Source organism: Ailuropoda melanoleuca, chromosome 4 (genome assembly GCF_002007445.2).
Source record: "Ailuropoda melanoleuca isolate Jingjing chromosome 4, ASM200744v2, whole genome shotgun sequence".
In the NCBI taxonomy this organism is placed as follows: Eukaryota; Metazoa; Chordata; class Mammalia; order Carnivora; family Ursidae; genus Ailuropoda; species Ailuropoda melanoleuca.
Genome location: NC_048221.1, coordinates 107,606,259 through 107,620,341, shown reverse-complemented (window position 1 = coordinate 107,620,341; position 14,083 = coordinate 107,606,259). Strand labels below are relative to the sequence as shown.

Here is a 14,083-nt window from a genome sequence, read left to right as displayed (position 1 = left end):
AGACAGAGAGCAACACATGGTGAGGAGGGGCCGAGGGAGAGAGAATCTCAAGCAGACTCCTTACTGAACGCAGAGCCCAATGTGGGTCTCCATCTCACAACACTGAGACCACGACCTGAGCCAAAATTGAGAGTTGGACACTCAACTGACTGAGCCACCCTGGTGCCCCAAGTGTCTGACTGTTGATCTCAGCTCAGGTCTTGATCTCAGGGTTGTGAGTTCAAGTCCTGCGTTGGGCTCCATGCTGGGCCTGGAGCCTACTTAAAAACAATGAATAAAAAGCAAAGGCAATTCAAAACACTGTCTCCTCTTCTGTTTTTGTTTTCTGTCCCTCTTTCCTTTTGGGTCTCACCAGATGATCCTGGGGATGTGGCTTCCAGGTGCTATCAGATGCCTTTTCACCTATCAGCCTAGGCAACCCTGTGCCTGCTGCCCCACCTAGTCTAGGAGTCCTTGACAGGAAGGCAAAATCCTTTGCTCCAGATTCTGCTTGGGTCTCTTGTTCCTTTCCCACCTAGCTGATCAATAACATACAGTATCCTCTAGGAAGGATTTAAAGAGATTGGGAGAGGGAGAGCCTAATTGATTAAAAATTAATACAAAACCACAATAATGGAAACAGGTTAGTGCTGTTTTCCACATGGTCCAAGAATAGACATCAAATCATTGGAAAGTCCTGAAATAGACCCAAGTGTATCTGATATGTAAGAATTTACTGCATGATAAAAAGGGTGTTTCAAATCACTGGGAACAGTGGTTCTTAACTGGGGCGTGATTTTGTCTCCCAGGGGACACTTGTCAGTGCCTGGAGACAATTTTGTTTGTCATACCTGGAGGAATGATCCTGGAATTTGGCAGAGGTCGGGGATGCTGCTAAATACTTCACAGCGTGCAGGCAGCCCCTGCGTTAAGGAAGTGCGTGGTCTCAAATAGCGAGAGTGCCACGTTTACGAAACCTCGGGGTAAGGGAGACGACTGGAAGAATGGGCCAGCTGTTCAGGAGAAGGAAATGGAGTTCGATTCTGAATCACATCCCAGTAGAAACAATTTCAATTCAATTTCAAGTTAGATAAGAAATACATTTTAATAAGTAGAATCTTTAATTAGACCTTTAATAAAACTTAAGAAGACACAGACTAGTTTGTTCTCTATAGTTAAGAGTCTGTTTCTTTTTCTTTTTTTTTTAAGATTTTATTTGTCAGAGAGAGAGAGAGCACAAGCAGGGGAGCGGCAGGCAGAAGGAGAAGCAGGCTCCCCGCTGAGCAAGGATCCCAATGGAGGACTCCATCCCGGGACCCTGGGATCATGACTTGAGCCGAAGGCAGGCACTTAACTGACTGGCCCACCCAGGTGCCCCAATATACCATACTGTTTTGATTACTTTAGCTTTGTAATACAGAGTGAAATCAGGAAGTGCGATGCCTCTAGCTTTGTTCTTCTTTCTCAAGATTGCTTTGGCTATTTGGGGTCTCTTCTGGTTCCATACTAATTTCGGGATTGGTTTTTATTTTTTGTAAAAAATGCCATTGGGATTTTGATAGGGATTGCATTGAATCTGTAAATAATTTTGTGTAGTATGGACATTTTAACAATATTAATTCTTCCAATCTATGAACACAGGGTATCTTTCCATTTATTTGTTTCTTCTTCAGTTTCTTTCATCAGTGTTTTTTAGTTTTCAGTGTATGAATCTTTCTCCTTCTTGGTGAAATTTATTACTAAGTATTTTATTCTTTTTGCTGCTATTATAAATGCGATTTTTTCTTAATTTCTCTTTCAGAGAATTCATTGTTAGCGTATAGAAACACAACTGACTTTTGTATGCTGATTTTGTATCCCACAACTTTACTGAATTCATGTATTTGCTCTAAATATTTTGGTGGAATTGTTAGAGTTTTTTATATATAATATATCATGTCATCTACAAACAGACAACTTTACTTCTTCCTTTCCGATTTGGATGCTTTTGTTTCCTCTCCTTGCCTAATTGCTGGCTAGGATTTTCAGTACTATGTTGAATACAAGTGAGCATCCTTGTCTGGTTCCTGATCTTAAGGAAAAATTTTCAGCTTTTCACCATCTAGTATGATCTTAGCTGTGGTTTAGCATATAGGGCATTTGTTGTGTTGCGGTACATTCTTCTATACCCAGTTTGAGACCTTTTCTCATGACAATACATTCAGTTTTGTCAAGTGCTTTTTCTGCGCCTACCGAGATGATTGCATGTTTTTATCCTTCATTCTGTAAATGTGGTGTATCAGGTTTATTGATTTGCATATGTTGAACCATATTTGCATCCCAGGGATAAATATACTTGATCATGGTGTATGACCCCCCCCAAGCTTTATTGAGATATAATTGACATGTATGTATGATCTTTTTAATAAGCTTTGTGGAATTTTGTTTGCTAGTATTTTTTTTCTTGTGTAAAGAACTTTTAAGATTTACTCTCTTAGCAGCTTTCATATATGCAATACAGTAATATTAACTGTAGTTGCCATCCTGTACATTACATCCCTATGACTTATTTATTTTATAAGTGTAGGTTTGTACTTTTTGACTCCCTTCACCCACTCCACCCACTCCCTAATTTGTTCTCTGTATCTATGAGCTTGGCTTTTTTTTTTTTTTAGATTCCACATATAAATGAGATCATACATTATTTGTCTTTCTCTGTCTGACTTATTTCACTTAGCATGATACCCTCAAGGTCCACCCATTTGTTGCAAATGGCAGCATTTCACTCTTTTTCTTGGCTGACTAATACTGGATATTGGTCTGTTATTTTCTTTTCTTATAGTGTCCTTGTCTGGTTTTGGTATTAGTATTAACATATAAGGAACTGGGGCGCCTGGGTGGCTTGGTCATTAAGCGTCTGCCTTCGGCCCAGGGCGTGATCCTGGCGTTCTGGGATTGAGTCCTGCATTGGGCTCCGTGCTCCCCTGGGAGCTTGCTTCTCCCTCTCCGAATCCCCCTGCTTGTGTTCCCTCTCTCACTGACTGTCTCTCTCTCTATCAAATAAATAAATAAAATCTTTAAAAAAAATTTAACATATAAGGAACTATTAGAAATAATGAAGAAAGGGGAGCCCGGGTGTCTTATTTGGTAGAGAGTCTGACTCTTGATATCAGGTCCTTTGATCTCAGGATTGTGAGTTCAAGCCCTGCCCTGGGCATGGAGTCTACTTACAAAAAAAATAATGAAGAAAATACTAACAGCCTACAATAGAAAAATGAGTAATGGAAATGGATGACTGGGAATGTTATTAAGACAAGAAATCCATGTGGTCAATAAACCCATGAACAATGTTTAATTTCAGCAATAGGTGGAGAAACACGAGTTTAAGCATAGGTACTTAGTTTACCCAGGAAACTGGAAAAGAGGAAAAACTGATAACCCCCCTTTTTCCCATTGATAAGGGTTAGAGAAATGGGTACATTCATGTATTGTTGAAGAAATGTAAAGTTACATCTTTTGGGGGGCAGTTTTCAATACTATAAAAAACCTAAAAAAGAGAATGAAAATGAAAGTATGCCAAAAAAAAAAAAAGAAAAAGAAAAAAGAAAAAACCTTGCAAGTCTTCTCATTGTAGCACTGTTATAATAGATAAAAACTAGAGAAAAAGTCAATGCCCAATAATCAAGAGACAGTTAAACATCCATTCGAGGGAATGCCACGGAGTCATCAATGATAATGTAGTAATTGTGTAGAGGGTATTTCACTTGGAAGAATGTTTACTATTTATTCAGAGGGAGAAAAAAAATCACAAAGTTTGTAGTAGTGCCACACTTTTGTAAAAGACAGAAAAAACACACATATGTTCCTGTGAGTAGAAAAAAACATGTAAAGACAGCAAGCAGTTGATGGGATTATCTCTGGCTGAGGGGACTGGATTATGGACTATTTTTTTCTGTGTATTTTCAGAAATTTCTGAAAGGTGCTACTTTGTGATAAGAAATGAATGTTATTTGAAAATTTTAAGCAAAGTGGTTGTAGAGTCCTAACCAGGTGCTCTGCCAGGGGTTTGCAGTCTTGGCTTCTGGTCTTTGGGCCAGATGCCTCCCTCCTCGTCTGGGGCCTTGGTCTTCTCATTTTAAAATGTGGGCGGGCTGTTGTAGACTCAGTGCCTACCGTGGCCAGCTGCTGCTGTCAAAGGCTGATGACCCTGTGAGGATTTTGTGCCCAAACATTCCCTGATTCTTATTCATTAAGAGTTAGGTGTGTTCCTTCAGCGCGGGTCATGATCCTGGGGTCCTGGGATTGAGCCCCGCATCCGACTCCTTGCTCGGTGGGGAGCCTGCTTCTCCCTCTGCCTGCCACTCCCCCTGCTTGAGCTCTCTCTCTCTGTCAAATAAATAAATAAACTCTTAAAAAAAAAGTTAGCAGTGTGGGCCTTGCAAGTTTATGACAGATAATTTGTCTACAAAAGACTTATGAATATGTTTCTTCCATCATACAAGGTAGAGAGGTGACAGGGCCTATTTTAGAGCTTAGCAAGCTGAAGTCCGGAGAAGGGGACATCACTTAGATTTAATGCTTTCCTGTCCAAGAACATTACCTGGACTCTACTAACCTCAGGACCTTTGTATGTCCAGGGAGTGCAGAGCTCCTTTATTATTAAGTCACTAAGGAAAGCTGGGCAGAGTATGAAGGGAAGAAGGAATCTGTGAGCTGGCGGAACAAAAGCAGTGTTATCAATGTAAAAGCTAATGGAGAAAAGACGGTCAGGAGAGGCCACTGGAACAGAGAAGTCCGGAACTCCTGGGGAGAGGATTATCTGGTCTTTCCGGTGGATCATCAGGGGATAATTTGCCTCAGATTTCAGTGTCTTCATCCTCCTTGCTGGGGGAGGGAAGGTGGGTTTGGACAACCTGACATTTTTGACTGAAATATTCCAACATTTTATGTCTGCAGGACTTTCTGAGCCTTCCTGGGTGTGTGCCTGAGTCCTGCGAGGAGCAGGAGAAGAAGGAAACAGAAGAAATCACGTTGTAATGACGGTCCGTCTGAGTAGCTCTTTACGCGCCTTCTTGGTTTTCTGAACTAGCACTGCCCCATAGAAATATAATGCAGGCCTGGGGGTCATTGTAGCATTTTTAGTCGCCACATTTGGAAAAGTAGAAAGGGGCTCCTGGGTGGCTCTGTCGGTTAAACATCTGACTCTTGATCTCAGCTCTGGTCTTGATCTCAGGGTTGTGAGTTCGAGCCCCACATTGAGCTCCTTGCTGGGTGTGGATCCTACTTAAAAAAAAAAGTTAAAAGAAACAGGTGACATTAATTTTAATAATATATTGGATTTAAGCCAATATCAAAAATAGCATTTTAACATGTAACCAATAGAAAATTATTGAGATTTACATTTATTTTTTGGTACAAAGTCTTTGCTATCTGGTGTGTATTTTATCCTTAGAACACTGCTCAGATCAGACCAGCCATACCTCTAGTTCTCACTAGCCCCACATGGCCAGTGGCTACCGTCCTGGACAGCGCAGCTCTAAGCTCTAAGCTCTACCTATGAGGTAGGCAGGACTTATTTCCCTTCTTTTAAAGCTGGAAAAAGAGAGGTGTGGAGGGCCCCCAGGTGTGCCCAGCAGAGCATGGACGCACCCAGCCTTCCGTCTCCTCCCTAGCTGCGTCTCCCATGATACCCACTCTCTTCCACAGCCCGTGGCACAGTCCGGGCCTCTTTGGAGCCCATAGGCAAGCAGGGGAGACAAAACCAATCCAGTTCTAGCGATAAGCCAGATAGTGCAGTGGGGTTCAGAGGAGGGAGGGGCCCCTGGAGGCTGGAGGGGACAGGTCAAGTTATCTCCCAGCAGCAGGACGGCCTGGGCTCTTGGTCTCTGGTGAGCAGGTCTCCTTGATAAGCGGCCTGGATAACAGATTCCCGGAGGCCTTCTCGAGGACCCACCTGCCAGTCTTCTGTGCCTTGATGTTTATCTATGCACAGCATTTTGCGTTTCTATGAGGCTTGGCCCCTCCACAGAGACCTACAATGCCCAGTAGAAAGACAAGAAGGCATCCATAACAATAATGATGATAATATTAGTATTATATGATGATAATACATGTGCATTTATGATATGATGATTCGTTCATGTTATCATACGATGAGAGCTACCAGGGTACTCTGTCCCCACCATTCCTGGGAGGCACGTTGAATACATACTATTCCCTGTATTGGAGGACTTCCCCTACTGTTCCCAGGTCCTGTGCTGACCTTCAGGGGGACCGTCCCCATGGCGGGGCCCTGCTGTCCAACTGTGGTCTATAGGCTGGTTTTCCCTGGGCGTGGCCAACCAAGAGATTATTTGATGTGATCTATGAATTTTGGTGATTTTTCTAAAGGATACTTGATTATAATAAAAGCAACTATCTACCAGACATGAACTCTTAGCTCAAAAATGTAAGCCAGAGACAGAGCAGGGTGTGGGTGAGCCAGGCAGAGAGAGAGCTGCGGAGCAGAGGAGGGGCCGGGAATGGAGATACCGTGTGGGACCAGCCCTGCCGCTCACCATAGAGACCTTCCACGATGTCTCCACGAACGCCACAAAGATCCAGATAATCTGGCCAATTCTATCTGACAGCGCCAAATAGCACTTGTCAGTGAATTAGATCCTCCAAGTGCTTTTCTGAATTGATATAAAATTTTACAGCACGACCTTGAGCCCGGACAACAATATGTTCTCTGTCTTTAAAGTTGCTGTGAAGATCAAGTGTAACAATTTAAGTGAAAGCCTGTAAATCCTAAAGCTGTAAGTACACGTAGGTTGCGATCGTGCTTAATCAGCATTATTCATTTTCTTTTAACCTAGCTGCAGCTGATATGAATCTTTGGAGCCTCTGATAAGCTTCCCATCAAAAAGCCCTTGCAATCCTAAATTCCCTGGATAAAAATATGAATCTGGCCTCAGCCCAGAGCCCATCTTCTTCTTCTAACATATATATCTATCTCCACGGGACGCTGCCAGGAGCTGGCTGCAGCCAGAACCCACCGTAACCTCTCCCTCTCAACCTCTCCTTTTTTCACAATCAGGCTGAGAAAGGTATTCCTCACATTCTTTTATTTTTTATTTTTATTTTTTAAAAGATTTTATTTATTTATTTGACAGAGATAGAGACAGCCAGCGAGAGAGGGAACACAAGCAGGGAGTGGGAGAGGAAGAAGCAGGCTCCCTGTGGAGGAGCCTGATGTGGGGCTCGATCCCAGAACGCCAGGATCACGCCCTGAGCCGAAAGGCAGACGCTTAACGACTGAGCCACCCAGGCGCCCCGATCCTCACATTCTTTTAAATACTTTATTTAAATTGAAGTACAGTTGACATATTAGTTTTAGGTGTATAACAGGGTGGCTTGACAATTATACACATTTTGCTATGCTCGCCACGATTGGTGTCGTCACCATCTGTCACCATACGAAGTCATTACAATCTTATCGACTGTATTCCCCATGTAGTACTTTTTATCCCCATGATTGATTTCTGTTATAACTGGAAGTTTGTACCTACCTTTTCTGTATTGCTCCACCTTTCTAGACGTGCTCCTCAGGGAGCGCCCCCACCCCTTTTGAAGTTAGGTCTTGAAGACCGCTCCTGCTGGGCTGCCCTGACTCTCGCCCCAGGACCTGGAGATCAAGGATGGGTAAGGCTTGGGTGCAGGCCTCTGGCGCTTGAGTGAAGAGGGAGCGGGTGAGTGAGTTGAGGGCAAGGGCCTGGGGCCTCCTTGGCTTTCCTCCCCGCCCCCAGCCTGGGGTCAGGCTGCTAACTGTACGGGGCAGGGGCGCTCACTCGGTGGGTTGCCCAGGGAGATGGAACGTGGAGTTGACAGTGGCGGTCATGGGTATTACTTTCTTCGTCCTACTTTTCATGATGTTGCTCGCCTATTTCCCAGTAGGGATGAACACCAAATCTGGAAAATAAAATGGAAGCTCTGGCCAGCCCACACACCTGCTGTTTTCTTGATGAACATGTCCCGAGCTCAGGGCCACGCAGTTGGCCCAGCTAAGAGTGGTAATCAAGAGAACGTCTCCCCTCCTTTCTTGAGAGGGTAAGGAGAGCCTGGTGTCCCTTGGTACGTGGGCCGAGGATGTGGAGAGATGGATAGAGGCTCTGTTTGCTCTTCTCTCTGATGCTTGGAAACTTTTCCTCAACTGGTCCTGCCCTGAATCCAAATGGGCAACCATGGGAGTCACACCCCTCCATCATTCATTCATAAATGCCACCAAGCACGTACACAGGAGGAAATGTACCGTTCTCACTCAAACCCCCTCCTCTATCTTTAAAAATCAAGGTTATTGAAGTATACTTCGCATACAATAAAATGCACTTTTTTTTTTTAATAGGCTCCACTCTGGGTGTGGAGCCCAATGCAAGGCTCAAACTGGCGACCCTGAGATCAAGACCTGAGCTGAGATCAAGAGTTAGATGCTTAACTTGACCACCAAGGCGCCCCTGAAATGCACCCATTTTAAGTACGCAGTATGGTAAGTCTTGACAAATGTAAATGCCACTGTAAACATCAGCACGATTTTGTTAGAGCAAATTCCCATCACACCACATAACTCCCTCTTCCGACTTTGCGGTCAGTCTCTCTCCATCCTGCTTTCTGTCACCATCGTTTTGCCTTTTCTAGAATTTCACATAAATTACACCAAGCGGTTCTTTGTGCGATGAACTGGTTGCTGGGAGCTGTGGGAGTGCTGCAATGCACCCCTGCAGCAGGGGGGAGGCTGGCCGGGCGCTGTCTGCTCAGCTTCCTGCCAGAGGCCCCGATCCTCGCAGGCTGGCCTGTAGTGCCATGACGGTGTTTTTACACACGCGCCGATGTGCTGCCCTTAACTGAAGCATGATGATTCTCGAAGCCTAGTTGGGGCAGGGCCCTTTCACAGATGAGGCACGAACCTGGTGACGGAAGGGCTGAGTTTGGAATTTACCCTCTTGGAGAAGTGCTGTTGAGATGTGAAACACATCTGAATGGCTCCCACCATTTACGTCGACAGGCCAGGAGGAGAAGGGAAGAGCAGTGTCCCTTCTCCCCGGCTACCCCAGCTTGCGCACACAGAGGACGTCTCCTACCTGGTGTGGGGCAGATTCTAGGAACTTCCATCCGTCTTCCCTCCACTCACCTGTACGAGCCGCTGTCAACTTCCTGGAGGAAAAAAACTGCTTAGAAATTTTGAGATACTTAAATATCATTTAGACTACTTTGACTTCTTCATCATAAACATGTACTTGGCTTATCAAAAGGAGTCCCATAAAGTATTTTAAAGAAAAAAGAATTACATCAAGCCGCGCGTGTGCTTTTGTGTCTGTCACTCAGTGTGGTTGTGGGATCCTTCGGTGCTGCTGCATCGGTGCTGCCTTCCTTTCTGTTGCTGAGTAACAGTCCGTCATATGGGCATACCACAAGTTTTAGAATTGCCCTCTTATTTTTGACTTTGCAAGAGGTGCCCTTTTCAGTTGCCTCCTCGGGGCCACTGGAGGCCTGTAGATATACTGGATCTTTCTCTCCCACCTCTTCCTGCCAACCCAAGCCCTTTCTCCCTACCCCTGCCGCCTGCTTTGCCTCACGTCTGCTGCAGAGCAAGCTGTTCTTTTGGTTGTTGAAGATTATGTTAAAAATAATCATTTATTACACAAGTAATATAAAGTAACAACAAGAGATGCCAAATAAAAAAAAAATGTATGCACTCCTGACAACCCACCAAATTAAGATTTTCACCTGATTTTAGCAGAATACCAATTCCTCATCACATCACATGCTTCTTCAAAAGGCTACCCTTTTTGCCAGAATGCCTATTTTACTTTATTTCTTTTCTTATGTAGACACTCTGATATATTTGTGGATGTATCACATTACTTTTTTAGGTACTTATTTTAAACTGTAAAAACATTTAAAAATAATATATGAATATGGCAAAACCAGATTCAAAAGTACAGATGTCAGATGAGAAGTCTTTCTCCCCAGGTTGTCCTCGTTTCTCAGGGCAGCCACTGGGAAGGCTGGGGTGAATCTCCCCCCACATTCACAATGTCCAAAATGCACCCAAATAAACAGGCCTCCACGTTCTTGCCTTACCACAGTGATCTGTCTGTGAGAAACACAAATGTGGCCTTGCATTTGCAAATTGTGTAGGTCTTTACTGAAGGTCTCTTGAGAGCCCTGGGGAGAGAGGTACACAGCACACACACGTCTCTGTCAGGATTCTTGGTTGTAAGCAAGAGAAACCACTGTTTCTGTTAGACAATATTAGGGGCTCACATAATCTCTGAAGAGCTCACAGCTGGAAGCCTCTGCGGGCAAGACCAACCCCCAAAATCATGCCAGGGAGCTGGTCTGGTTAAAATATCCCGGCCACCGCCGTGGATGCTGGTGGCCGCATCTTGCAACACCACAGCGCCCCGCCTCTGGCCCCAGCTTGCCAGCTGCCAGGGCCTTGGTCATCGCCGCCCTGGGGAGTGAATGTGCTGCCACCAAGGCTGCCTGGCTCCTGGGTGGGGTTTTCCAGAGTGCTTCAGGTCACTGCTGTGGGATTCACATGCTGGGTGAGTGCATTTGATTGACGGAGCCGTGTGTCCATACATGGTCTGCAAAAGGACCTGGGAAAGGGAGCCTCTGGCATCGGCAGCTTCTGTTGTGAAGGGGATTCTACCTTCCAAAGAGGGGGTTCCCTTAACATGGAGGTTCAGATCCTGCATGGCCCAAAGGAAGAAAAACGTCTTCTATAATACCACTCTGCACAACTCCCTAAAAATGTCTTCTTTCATCTGTGCCCCAAAGTCTCTCTCTCTCTCTTTCCAGACTAGCTCCTTAACTCCATCTTGCTCATTCTTCTTCTCCTACTGTCTGTGGAGCTCCCTTCTTCCTTAGGGGGTGATGGGAAACTCTGAACCCTTACACGTCAATAATTTTATCCCGGCCACATATACGTCTGAGAGGGACCAAAACATGTGTGCATTTTTTATACAAGTGATGTCATTCTCTGCACAATGTTGGCACCTGGCTTTCTAAAGCGTAGCTTGGAGATCATGTCACTGTAACACAAATAGAGAGCTCCCGCACATGTGTTGATGGCTGACGAGTGAACGAACTATGATTTACTTAATACATCACTCTTTTTTATTTATTTATTTATTTTTATTTTTATTTTTATTTTTTTAAAGATTTTATTTATTTATTCGAGAGATAGAGACAGCCAGCGAGAGAGGGAACACAAGCAGGGGGAGTGGGAGAGGAAGAAGCAGGCTCACAGCAGAGGAGCCTGATGTGGGGCTTCGATCCCATAACGCTGGGATCACGCCCTGAGCCGAAGGCAGACGCTTAACCGCTGTGCCACCCAGGCGCCCCATCACTCTTTTTTAAAAAATTGTTTTATTTATTTGTCAGAGAGAGAGAGAGAGAGAGCACAAGCAGGGGGAGGGGCAGAGGGAGAAGCAGACTCCCCACTGAGCGGGAGCCTGATGTGGGGCTCCAATTCAGGACCTTGAGCTCATGACCTGAGCTGAAGGCAGATACCCAACCAACTGAGCCGCCGTCCCTTAATATATGACTCTTGATGAACATGAAGTTGTCTGTCTTTAGCAATTCGAACTGTGCTGCACCCTTGTGCTTGTGTATTAACCCCCTGTGTGAGCAGGGACATGGCTGGGTCCACTGGGGAGGAAGGCTAGCTAGCCCTTAGCACTCCTGGGAGTGAAGTTACAGGGGGCTGGGTGGCCCTCTGGGGGGCTGCTGCCAGTGAGGTCTCCATATGCCTGTGGGTGGGTGTAGACACCTGAGTGAGGCTTGGCAGGGAATCCACAGTGAGAAATGTCACAACCCAAACAGTAGCTAGATCCGCAGAGTGCTACATTTCTTGTTCAACTATGACGAGCCCCCTTGTCTGGAGCGCAAAGACTTGGACGAAAGGCCCAGAAATAGTTATGTTAGATGAAGTGCCTGGGACTTGTTTGGCAACTTGGCCCAATATCTTTTGGACACTTTTATAGTCACAGAGCAACTCAAATCTTCATTTTGAGGGATAGATTTGCAGGCTGGTCCTTCACTGTCCAACTGGAATGAAGACTTTTGGTTCCCTGTCCCCTTTGCCTTCACTCTTTTTTCTGGAGGCAGCAACCCCATTTCCTTCCACGTATTTAAGGTCAGGTGTATTCTGGGGGAAGCGGCCCTCACGAGCTGGTGTGAGGGCAAGTGACTCTATTTGGACTCTGACTCCCGTGTGGAGTAAGGCGAGAGCCGAAGACACGTGGCCGGTGCAGACCAGGGCCAGAGGCATGCTGGCAGATGCCCAGCCCCAGCTTGCTGTTCCGGTCCCCGCAGCTGCCCTTTTCCCCGCCTTTCTGACTTTGGTTTCTGCTGTTTCACTCTGTGATCCCACCTGCTCGTCGCTGCCTGTTTTTGGCTCGCCACAGTTGGCTCTGTTGCCAGAAACCAGCAAGCCTGGACTTGACCTCTGGCTTCTGCAGTGAGGCTGCGACAGTCATCACAGGGACCCCTGACCCCAGTCCTCAGAGTCTGTGATTGCCCAGTTTCCCTTGCTTTGGTCCGGCAGGCTCTGCACTCTGGGTCTACAGTCTGCCCAGGCCCTCAACTGTTGCCAACTTCCTCCTCCCCGCAGAGGCCCCGCTGGACCCTCCCCTGCCGCCCTCACTCCTGCACCCCACCTGGGAGCTGCAGCCAGAGCCAGCCTCGGCCTTTCTGCTGCATCTTCTCCTGCCTGAACCTGCCTTTGCTTTCCCTCCAGAGCCTCAGTGCTTGACCCAGATTAGATGCTGGAACCCTCTGACCCCAAGAGATGGGGCTCAATTTCTCCCCAGTCCTGTGATTCTCCTCCGGTCATCCTGACAGCAGGTAGGAGGGTCCTGGTGTGGTGAGGCTGGGCGGGGAGTGGATGGGCGCAGCTAAGCGGGAAGGTAGAGGGAGGGTGAGCCACTGGGAGACAGAGTGGGAGCCCCTAAAGAAGGAAAGAAGTCGCAAATGTGGGCCTGAAGGTTCAACTGGCGAATTCTGAGCTTTTGTGAGTTGAGGGTCCTAGAAAGTTCTCCCTACTTATCACTAAAGCTCCTTTATCAGCCTGGGGTAGTACACGATCTTTGGATTTCTTGTGACATGAAAATAGTGAAATTGTGGACCCGTTAAAATCTGGACATTTGAACTGGTTTATCATTAAGTCCTCGCAAAGAGCAGGCACGAGAGGATTAGACACAGGTGTGTTAAGAAGAAAGAAAAACAAATCAGAGTATCTGGACTTGAGATCCAGCTCCCCACTTAGGACTGAGCGACTACACAGCGTATTTGAACTTTCTGGACACCAAGCTTCTCATCCATAACAAGGGTGTGATAATAACCCGTGTTCTCTACCTTATAGGATGCTTCGGGGGAGGGGGCAGGGAATCAAATGCCAGAGGAGCTCTGAGCTGCTTCAAGCAGGAGACATAGGTTAGTCATTGCTGCTACTTTGCTCCTGGGAGGAGACACAAGCTCTCTGTTCCTTGGCTGGAGGGTTTTTCTGGGTGGGCTTGTTCAGACAGGGTTGAGAAGAAGAACCGGAATTTGGATTCAGACTGGGAGCCTGTGACTTAACCTAGGATCAAAGCCACAGGAGCCAGTACTGTGCGGCGTTCTGTCTGATGCTTTCCAGACTCTCTCTGGTTTTCTCAGTTTCTAAGTTTGAGTTCATTCCGAAGCTGAAAAGCTGTGAATGGACCCTGAGGTTCAAAAGGGGAATGCCCACAATGCTCAGATTAGAAGCACCTAGAAAGGCCCCATCGGCTTCCATTTTATCTGCACCTCAGATGAACCCTTGCCTGCCTGCTATCTGAGAGGAAGCCTCTGTCCCTTTTGGGACAAGATGGTGGCAGAGTGCCCGTGCAAGATCTGGGAGGGCTCAGGGAGAGCCAGGGCCTGAAACAGGACAGACTTGATGGTTTCAAGGAGCACAAGGCTGGTATGGCTGGAGAAACGTGAGCCAGGGGAGAAGGGGTGATGAGGTGGGAGAGGCCAGCAGGGGTCCCAGGATGAAGAACTGGAAGCCGGTTTGTGGCGGGGGGGGGGGGGGGGGGGCGGTGAGGCTTGGATACACTCT

The 14,083-nt window shown here is 46.3% G+C and overlaps 1 protein-coding gene across 1 annotated transcript in view; it reads left to right on the top strand.

The window, feature by feature from the left end:
* The first annotated feature begins 5,246 nt into the window (after window positions 1-5,246).
* NT5DC4 (5'-nucleotidase domain containing 4) overlaps window positions 5,247-14,083 on the top strand; it is a 34,283-nt gene continuing 25,446 nt past the window's right edge. The window contains exons 1-4 of the mRNA XM_034659514.1: window positions 5,247-7,046; window positions 7,536-8,046; window positions 8,342-8,482; window positions 12,743-12,849. The gene's annotated coding sequence lies outside the window, so the exon portion shown is untranslated. The remainder of the gene's footprint in view (window positions 7,047-7,535; window positions 8,047-8,341; window positions 8,483-12,742; window positions 12,850-14,083) is intronic.